This window comes from Haliotis cracherodii, unplaced genomic scaffold (assembly GCF_022045235.1).
Source record: "Haliotis cracherodii isolate W230 unplaced genomic scaffold, xgHalCrac1.p SCAF_9, whole genome shotgun sequence".
Taxonomy (NCBI): domain Eukaryota; kingdom Metazoa; phylum Mollusca; class Gastropoda; order Lepetellida; family Haliotidae; genus Haliotis; species Haliotis cracherodii.
Genome location: NW_027266343.1, coordinates 10,508,740 through 10,520,383, shown reverse-complemented (window position 1 = coordinate 10,520,383; position 11,644 = coordinate 10,508,740).

Below are 11,644 nucleotides of genomic sequence, written 5' to 3'. Positions count from 1 at the left end.
AGTTGATATATGTACACAAATGAGTGTACACAAATGAGTCATGAATACAAAGTTATATTTAAAAACAATTTGTCAAGCATATTTTGGCATAACAATAATATCTACATTTGTTTGAAACACGAACTATAAGCCACCAGTAACCAGTAAGGCCACGTCGCTCGGGATAATGGGAACTTACGGTGCCTGCACGATTCCCCAGCAGGATTTACGTCATCTCTTTAGCCACTTTGCCACAATAATATCCAATATTACAAAGTACTCAGCAATGAGTTGGCTTCTAACACCTATAGTTACGTTGATTATGATAGGAACTACGTGTTTACCAGAAAAAAAACACGGGAACATATGGTACAAGTCAAAATAGATAATTGCTTTGGACATTATTCTTGTCACTGATGGGTCAAATTTGGAAATGTCCTCCACATGTCTACCATAAACCTTTTGAGGGCTTGAATGTTGTAACCTTGATCAAACAGCTCCTGAGCAAGAGTCGTATGGCGCTCTTTGAAATCTTGGAAGAAAGAGCATGCTCGATTTTACCTCACAGCCAAACTGTTCGACAGGAAGGAAAAGTTCACTTTTGTAAAGTTGAAATTATCTCTCTTGTCGTATAGTCTTGTGAAGAGTGTTCTGTGACTCTGAATCTTTGTGCATAGATCTAAATACAGATATGTCTCCTTTATAATACCCCCCTCCCACACACACACATTTGGATGGTTTTCTTATTCACTCACAGACGACATTCCAATGGATGCCTCCGCTATTTCAGCAATCTATTCACTGATATCCCATTGGAGAAATCATGCCATGATTGATCAAGTCAAGAGTATTTGTACATCTCATGCATAGGGAAATTAATACAATTAGCCTTTATAAACACCCATCTAGGTGCATGATCTTGACATGACCGTAGTGGACTCAGCAAACACTGGAAAACGATCACTACCATGTGCATCAAATTGGAAAAAATCCAAGCTGCACTTTTTGCCAATGGACGGGAAACCATAGATAGGTCTAAAGGAGAAAAGGTCACCTTTCCAAGATCCATTCTGGTTATATTTCCATTGTTCAGGAATCAAACTAGATCAACTTCATCCGAGTTTCTTTGACTGTACGGTTGAAATACGATTTATCACTGCCCAACAATTCATTATGACTGTTGAAGTCACCACACATGAAGTATTGGCCATCAGGTACATCAACAATTTCCATTTAATCATTCACACTAGTATTTTCCAGTGTTGTAGATATAAATGACTATGGTTTCTCCTTTTATCACCACAATATATTTCTACCGCATGTGTTTCAAAAACTGACCTTGGTAATGTGCGTTCTTTGAAATATACAACAGATTTAAGAGAAATAGCGCAACCTCCCGTCCAGGTTGGTATTTTTTAAATTAGAATTATTGTTTATTCTGTCCTTGGATACCAATACTTTTGAAATTACTTTCAGGCAGCAGGAAATCTGTTTCTTCGACGCAAATAATGTCTGGCGGTTGTGAAATACTTCAGGTTATCTCAATATGGCCACAATACTTTCAGCGTTCCAGTGTAAGATAGTGAAAAAGACGAGAGATTTATCCACTACTCTTTATCAACATGCAAATTATTCAAGACAACTCAGTAGTTGACTGATTGTCGCTGGTCGTAGTCAGAGAAATCACGGCTAAGGGAATTAACTCTAGCCCCGGATATTATGTAATGTTGTTTATGTGGTTACCAGAATGGTCAGTCATGACTGCGCATCTTTTGCGCATCTGCAGCAGTAGAGGGAGATTAACAGCAGGGTGTCGGAGTGTTACATTCAAGACCGTAGCACTGATGGCAAGTGAAAAACTGTTAGGGAGGGCCGTCCCTCTATTTTATGGTCCTTGCATTTTGATATAATTTTCAGCAAACTCTGCATCAGGAGATGAATCCTCAATTGTGTTCAGGACATCATTTGAGATTTGCCAAGTTGAACGAGAAGTCCATGTAACAGAACTTCACCCAAAAAGAAAAATATGGCAAAATAAACCCATATTTTAAGCTGACTGTATTCTAAACTTACCTTTGTGATATTATTAGTCTATTTAAGTTCGGTATATGTAACAATATCTAGCCCCATGTGTGCCAAACAGTGAGAGCTATTATCAACACGTCAAACCTCGCAGACAGACGTTGTAACGCTTGTATATTTTCGAATGTTTAATACCCTGTAGTAGGAATAAACATTTAGAGAACCTTGCATTGACTATACCTAACGTAGGATATAAACCACCTCAAAACACACTCGTATGATCACCTCCATCTACTCAACAGGATACGTTTGAGGGATAGCTGGGAACATCATTTGTTTAGAGTGGGACAGAGGGGGGACTACTCCAATTTGATCAAGAACGGAATAATACACCTTAAAAAACTGTGAAAACACCACGAAGACTAACAATATGTGTACGGGAGGGGGCTTATGATATACAATAAATCTATCTACACCAGGCTTAACTTTTGAATTGCAACATTTAACTGATGTTATGGGGACACTCAAAGAGACAAGATCAAATTTCCATTTTTAGGAATTTATTTGACATGGTATGGGTTGACATGATTCATTCCCAAATATGCTATTTTATCGTATTGGACCAAAATTAATAATCAGAATAAAACGTGTCTGAACAGTGGTTAACATGTCACCAGGCATAAACTCTCGGTTTTACTCTCAGTAAGTATGCATGAGTTATGTAGGGTGAAACTTTTATTTGAATTTCATCGTTGCTAGGTCCAACTTTAGACTTGCTGCGGCGTAGGTAGAGTTTCGTCATGGCTATTTTTCCGGCTGGGTACGTAAGTCTCATGCCCTGGTAAAGGTGTCAGCTGTATCCCGCTTGTACTCGACACTTTCCACAGTCGCCGCGCAAACGGGAAGAGGAGTTGGGGGTTCACTGTTTGAGGGTATCGTCTCGCTGTCAGAAAGAAAGGACATGTAATGTGATTAGTATTACTCTGAACAAACATACTTCGATTTCATGAGGTGAGTGTGTTCGCTTTAGTTTACGTCGCATGTTAGCAATATCCCCAACTATAACAGGACTTCCTGTAAAAAATCGACTCTGAGCCAGACCTCGGATTGCATGTGCAACGATCCACACCGTCTGGTACAATGAAATTCATTTTACCTAGAAACTTTAAGAATCCTGGCTTCGGGTTGGTTCGCCAGAGGTATCGAACCTACATTAGACCATGTTCTTTGCTGATGACCGCATCACCGTGAAAGAAAATACTTATTCAGGAGCAATTCTTTCACAACCCCGCCAATTTCGTAATTTGAAATACTGATTTTGATAAGCTTGTGTTTAAGAATCACTATCAAGTAGTGGTGATACCAGGTGTTTGCGAAAAGGTATATACCATATGTACATGTATATACACTGGCTGGACTCACCGGTGATATAACTTGTGACCACACCAATAAACAGCGCTACCAGGAAGCCGATCAAGCCGAACCACACGTAGGACACATCATGTAGGTAGAATGGCACTGCAGACAATCTGTGGAACCACAGCATAGAGCTGATCCTTTTTTGAACATGCAGTTTTAGAATACTTAAAAGAGAGTTAATGCACACTAATATCCCGATGGTCTGTCAAACAATGAAGTCAAGCCCAAAGTCAAGCCCAAGAAGACATTGACTGAAAGCACAACATAACCACAACCTATATCATCCATTACTATTACTAGGGGCCTCGCTTCACATTTTAGGATTTGTTTCTGCGCACGATAATGTTTGACACAAATCTTATGATTAAGATCTTGAGTCATCTTCGGATTTAACGGAAATGCACAAAAATGTTTATTACCTGGGATTGGCAATAACAGTTATGGTACATAAGTTCTCCCTGAGAGGAACCACAGAATTGAAAGTACATCTATTCCTACTGCTATTTAAATTCTATAATAATTGTTTTAATTTTTTTACTAAGGGCGATGACAATCGTCGGTAGGTAAAGGGATGGTGTAAATCCTGCTGGGGTACCATGAAGGTAGCAGAAGTACCGTAAGTCCCAGTGGTCCCATGTATGGTGGCCTAACTTTGGTTGATGGTGAGCTAGATCTATAGCCCGTTTTATAATGCATTGTTATGCATAGTGATGTGTTTCACTATTTTCATACTAGCTTTTAATACAAATCTGTGACAGTATAGTTATTTTACTGTCCTTTATTGACAGGCTTTATATATTCTAAATTGATTTAGTATTTATGCATAACTTTTTGTACTTAGGATGTGGCTGAACTATTGCCGATGTGACTTTAGTTCTTAACACACTCACTCACTATAAGGTGCAGGGAACTGGAATGGAATTCCGTGTAAAGAAGGTTAAGGGACATAATTGACACATTTTAATCATTCCACCAAGAGAGTGAGTGAGTTTGGTTTAATGCAGCTTTGAAGAGTATTCCCTTTATATCACGGCATGTCAGCTTAATGTGGTAAGGAAGCCCACGGATCAGTAAAAGTACATCGTTTAATGCAATGCAAAAATTTAAAACACGATTTAAGCCGAGCTGAAAAGTCGTGTTCAGTCGTATGAAGATCGTGTTCAGTCGCGTTCAGTCGTGTTGGGGAGCGTGGGAAGAAACTCATACGACCTTCATACGTTTTAACACGATTCAACACGACTTCGATACGCCTTTCATACGACTCCCATACGCCTGGACACGAAATCCATACGTTTGTCATACGACCGGAAGAGCCGATCACGTGACTGAGTGAGAACGTGGGAAACCCCCTGAAAGTGAAAGCTTCTTGCATTAGTAGTCCGGTCAAAGTAACGATAGACCCACCACTAATTGCAACAGAAATGTTTTTAGTTGATTCATGTTTAACAAGCCCTCCTTAATATCATATACAAAATCTAGAAAAATCTAAATGGGGGAACATTTCCAAATTCAGTCATCTTTACTGTAGTGATTACCCAGCATTTTCATAGAAAAAAATTATAAAATCAATTTTTTGAAGTTTACTCTAAGTTAGCTATGTTACATATCAAATGAAAGCTACTTATACAGGCTTCATTATGTTATACCTTTCCATATTCTGTCTTGTTTTGATTCAGAGAAATCAGCAAAAATCTATTTTCAGATTTCAATAATAGTAATCTATCATGTTCCAAACAGCATTAAATGGTCATATGCTGACCGAAACAACCCATTAATTATCAATGCAGCACACACATGCATAGTAACAGGTATGCACATCATAGTTCACTTCAAATGCCTCAGGCTGTTGGCAGTTCAAACAAGACATGCCACGACATTCGCCACACAGTGAAGAACACTGCAATCTGTGGCGCCTACAGCTGCATCTGTTTGAATCACACATGCTTGTTTTATAGTAGTATTGTATTTTTGCGAGCAGTTCTTTAGGAGCTGCTGGCATACCTGTTAACTGTGGAATTTGTTCACCAATAACTCTCCAACCCCATTTTTCTGCTGCAATTTCATCAACCGCTTTCCATTGCTGCACCTGATGATAGACCCGCATGCTGTGAAATTTTGCAGCAACTGATGTTGGGGGTAAGCATTGCAGGGTGACGTAAGTCACACTTGATGTGATCTTCTCACGAAACCGACGGTATCTTAGATAATTTAGGTCTTCTCCTGGTAAACTGTTGTAAAGGCACAAGAGAGCCTATTCTCCAGATATCATTATCTGTTCTCTGGTTATAACCCGCAACGGCTTGTCAAACACCTTAGCATGTTCCCTGAAGTCAGGACTTGACTGGAATATTTTGAAAGATACTGCTTTCCCTATGCTGTCTTTGTTTATTTTTTTGCGTTCGCAAGGAATTGTTCCTTCTCGGACTGAATGATCATGTCACCGTCAAATTTTGCAGCTGCTCTAACTACACCTTCGGTTCTCCTCAGATGTGTCATATCCTTTGTTGATGGGTTCTCGTTGTAGCCAACAAAGACAATTGTTGGCATGCCATAATGACTGGTGACATATTTGCAGTACATGTCACATACATCATTGTAAGTGATTCCACGAGGCCATGGTAAAAGGTGCAGTAGAGATCCACCATCAAGCATATACTGAACTTCTTTTGGAATCAGAAGCGAGTTCCTGACATCAAACATTTCCCATGTGGCATTAGAGAGAAGTGGTTTGTTAGCTTGCTTCAGTAGAATAGTGGAGTCAAACAAAGAAGTTGGATATGTACACAGTTCATACAAGGTTCCTTCAAGGTGTCTGATGTATCACCAGCTGCTGTAACTAGTCTCTGGAACAAGTGTAGAGGGTTAACAGGCTCTGCAATTTCCTCACCTTAAAAAGATGGTCTGCAATATGTCACAGCTTGATTGGATTTCTTGAATGAAAAGCCAGATACAATTTTGCCAGACATTCAATTCAAGATCATCGATCGAACACTTTTGGCTTCATCTGCGTTGACTGTGTTATTAGTTGTGATGCCATTTGCAATATTTCTGAGGACAGGGTCTTCATGAAATGAATCTAGATCAGCGAGGTAGTCTACCAGGTTTTTCATATCTGATGTATTTCTGTGAATCCTTGCCATGGTCATATCTGTATGCTGTTCACTGCTTTCAACCTGAGTCAACTCTTGCATTTTATTGTTTATCTCCGTTCACACAGGCATGGGCATCAGCCATACAAGACGTTGTGTCTCGTTCATTCCAGTTCCTCTTGTGAGTCCACCATTTGTTTTTAAACTTAACATGAGTTCGATAACTAGATCAGAGAATAGACCTCCCCAGAAGCGATCAGATTGTTGAACAACGGGGTGACCATCCTAAAACATCGTGTGAACTTCTGGATGCATTTCTGGCGATGTGCCATCATGGAGTATGGGAGCATATGATATAAGGATTTGAGATGGAGATTCCAATTGCCAGCTCTCTCACCTCAAATGAAACTCCTTAGGATATCCACCATATCCATGTATTGCATCCAAGTTCTTCATGGAGTCCATCATTGTTTGAAGTTTGTCGACAACTCTTGACAAGGCATTGGATGAGCTAACATCATCAGTAGAAATCGTTCCACTAATCAAATCATCAAATAGAGTACATATGTCTGTGAGATCTTGATTGTCAGGTGAGCAATCTTGGTGTTCCTCTGTCACTTCCTCCACTAGTTCCTTTGTTTCTTCACTACTGGTTCCTCTGTCACTTCCTCCATTGGTTCTCTCATGAGTGAGTGAGTGTATGAGTGGGGTTTAATGGCGCTTTTAACAGTATTCCAGTTATATCACGGTGTATCAGCTTAATGTGGGAGGAAACGCCGAAGTGATGAAGGTCTCAGACGTTTACCACTTCGGTGAAACCCATGGGCACGGCTATGGTGCTGACAAACCTAGAAAAATAATCGGGGCGAACCGGGATTCGAACCCACAACCACAGGTTTCTGGCGTGCTCAAGGGACGCAACCCTGCACAGCGAATCGCGGCGCCTTAGACGAATGGGCCACCCATGATCTGTTGGACTTGGCCTTCAAACTTCTGTTCATACTTGTTTGCTGAAACTTGAAAAACCTTCGCTACCAGCAAAGCCTTCACACTGGTATCTACAAAGATGTGTGCTCTTGCCATTGCCTTTACTGATGACCTTGTTATCCTGTCTCTAAACATGGCCGCCAATGTGTAACTTGTCGGGAATCTTATATTTGTCAACATTTATTTATGACCTCTCTTGACATATTAGATTTAAAAAGGAAATGTTTTAAAATGAAGGTTTTCAAACAAACAATTTTCAATATTATCAAATAAATATAGTTTAGACCAACAAAAATTATGTAGATGAATAAATATGGATATATGTGTTTCACCCTAATTTTGTTTTTGTTTTTGTTTCAAAAGCCGATTATTTCACTTTTATGCACAATAGATACAAACTATAGATACCAAAGGACTGCATGTGATGCCAGCTTTCATTTGATATCTAACTTGATATGGTTAAAGGAAAAATGAAACATTAAGTTTTCGGGCTTTTTACTGATTTACCCCAAAAAGATCATACCCAAACTAAACAATTTTCCCCAACCTAGATTTTCCTAGATTTTGAATATCTTGTGAGGGGATGCCTTCTGAACATGAAACAGGAGAAATCATTCCTGTTGCAATTTATGGTGGGTTTGGTAGGATTTGACACTATATTGACCGGACTATAGGTGTTAATACTGCCCATACAGAGGTCTCCTCAACAACCATGGTCGAACCCACTCTGCGAGGCCAACGCTGCCTCCTACCCCTCACCATCAAAGCCATAGCTACCAGAAGTACTTCCTCCTCGAAAGCTGCTTCTTGCGGGTCTTGTTCGTTGTTGAACATGGTGAAGACTGACACAGAAATGCTGTTGCAATGCAGCTTATATACTACATGACCCACGTGAACAAAATAAACAAAAGTATGTCGTATGAAGGTCTTGCTCAGGCGTATGGAGATCGTGTTTATTTTTGTAGTCGTATGGACATCGTAATGATTCAGGGTTTAATCGTATGGCGGTCGAGTTGATGCGTGTTAAGTCGTATGGGCGTCGTGTTTGGTGGTATGACAGTCTTATTGAGGTCGTGTTAAATTAGGTTAAATCGTGTTGTATCGTATAAATATCTTATGACGGTCGTATGAGTGTCGTATTCAGTCGTATAAAGGTCGTATGAGGGTCGTGTTTGGTTAAGAAGTTTGCATAAACCTCAAGGTCGAGCCCGAATCAACACGATTTTTCAACTTTTCTTTAATCGTGTTCGCAATTTCTTAAATCGTGTATGTGGGATAGGGGCTTAATACTAGAAGGCTTCACAACAAATAATATTCCAAAACTGTACATGCAAATGATCATTCCAAGTCAGTATTGTGAGTTATTCATCATCAAGTTACAACGAGTTGTAGTAGCCCTGGTGATTCTGAGAAAGTATGGAGTTGTATATAATATCAAAGTACATAGAGCTTAAACTTTACACAAAGAAAAACTTTGAGCACATCCCTATTTCTGAACCATGACAAATGGCAAAAGTCATAGAATGGGATGACTGACCGTAGGAGCTGGGCAATACCAATGTCATCGGATAGAACAAACATTTGACAACACATAAAGGAGATATTGGTGAGTTGTGATTGCAATTTACTGACAAAAACATCATGGTAACACAAGTACTGTTTTTTACCTTACACAATTCCTCAAAAAAGTATGGAGCTACAGGATTAAGTAAACGAGTTACCTTTGACATTTCATGTGAAAATGTTCCTTAAAGTCTCTACTTGACATGACACGTGAAACAGATCAGTAGCGGGTATAACCGCCACGTGCCTGGATGACGCATTCCACCCTGCCATTACCGAGCCCCCGCCGTATGCACCAGTCGGTTTAATGTTCCTGGGGGTGTAGGCCGGTGCCTCCAAACTCTCGTTCTTCCATCAGTGACGTGGATCAGAAAGCGACTTTCGTCTGACCAATGGATCCGTCTCCAAGTTCTCAGATTCCAGCTCTGTCGCGCAATACACCAAGCTGAACGAGCAGCTTTGCGGTGATCTCTCAACAAAGGACGCGTTATGACTCGTCTGGCCCTCAGTCCTGCTGCTTTCAGCCGGTTCCTGGCGGTTCTGGGGCTGAAACGACAATTGGGCAACCACAGCTGTTTCAGACGAGTACTTGTTAAAAGGGTTATCTGCGTATGAGACGAAGAAGATCTTCGCGATGTGTCGTCATATGAGGTCTTCTGGGACGGTCCTGTACATCCCGAGTCTGAGCATGTTTCTCGACTTAACGGCTTACGATAGTGTGATGCTACCCCAAATTCCGACCAATAGCATTGCAAGACATTCCTGCGTTATGCTTGCAATTTATTTGCCACCTTGTGGCGTTTGATGATCACCTTCGTGCCATGGTCACACAATGTCATGGAACAACTGTTTAAGAAAGCAATTTTACCGTTTGGATATACTGCTTTTAGAGATACTAGAGGGTAGCTTGCTGCATGGACATACCATGCATGGCACGTGAGCTTTCGTCACGCATTACATCATCTCGAGAAAACATAATTCTTCCCGTAATTATATCTTTCAAAACTGTTACAAATATTAGGACCAAACAATAATGAAATATATTTGTGTGTGCTTAACTTTTGTCTTTGTGTGTATATACTATATCCAGTATTATTTTGTTGACTCATCAGGAGCATTATTCATGATCATTGCCCAAGTATCTGCAACAGATGTGCCAACGGGTAGTGACCCCACGAAAGTTAACAAAAGTAGAACGCTGAGAAAAAAAATCAATTACAATCAGCCACTCGTTACTCGGCACATGAGACGATATGAGGCAGGGAACCCCACACCCGCCAATACATTGTAGAACGTGAGTCAATTATAGCCTCAATTTGCGCCCTTAGAAATGTTCCTACTCAAAACCAGAGCGTATATGTTCAACACTGACAAGGCCTCATGATCATTACATGTAAGCATCACTGCTTTAATTGTTTAATCAAGTACTTGGTATAAGTGACATATCAAACACTATCCCCCGCCTTGAGGCACATTAGAATTGTGTTTGTTCATATAGAAGTAACCATAAACAATAAAAGATGAGTCCTACAAAGCATGAAGAAGCTTTGGCTGCTTTATGTCATTAGAAAAAATGATTAAATGTGAAATTAATACACACAAAAGGTCCCTTCTCTGGAAAACAAACTCATGATGTCTCTTAGATAAGCTAACTTCATTCATTTCGGATAAAATTTGTCACCATTGTACACACTATTCAGAAAGTGAAATGACAAGGGCCGTAAAAAATAATTTACGGCACCAATTTTCGACCTCCTACTTGACAAATATATGTCGGAGATAGGCATGCAAACTTTCAGTCATGTGACTTGACAAACATGTAGTATCTGCGAAATCCTTACAAGGACATATATATATATATATATATATATATATATATATATATATATATATAGCTTGGTCCAGCAAATGTTTCACCAAATCCCTGTATCAAATATTAAACATAATCCTTAATACATGTAAGGAAGGATTTTCTATATATTCACATGTGGATTCTCAAAGATTTATAATTTACTTGAAATTTTGCAAATTCAGAAAAGAACCAAGTTAAATTATGTCAAAACATTTTTCACAAAATTACCCACCAAAGGAATGTGAAAAATTGGCGTCATAGTAACTATTGTTTTGGAGTAAACAAACAATTCCTGTACAAAATTCGGGAATCAATTTGACTTGTAATCATAATTCCTCAATAAACTGTTATTTTTGTTGAAAAAGTCATCAAATAATTGGTGTGTTTTTTTACATCAACGGGATTAGTATGCCTAGGATCGGTTGGTCAGGCTAGCTGACTTGGTTGATGCATGTCATCGTATCCCAATTGCGTTGATCGAAGCTCAATCACTGGATTGTCTGTTCCAGACTCGATTATTTACAGACCGCCGTCATATAGCTGGAATTTTTCTGAGTGCGGCACTCCCCCTCTAGATCCACATATAATATTTTACGATTTTTCTATCCGAAGACTGCCTCTCCTTTCATTTAACAGTTAAGTATTCACTGTCGACTATGCATGAACATGTGTATGGTCATTCGAAGTCAAGTCACAAACATGTATCCGCTGTCTTGTCACGGTACGAACTTGC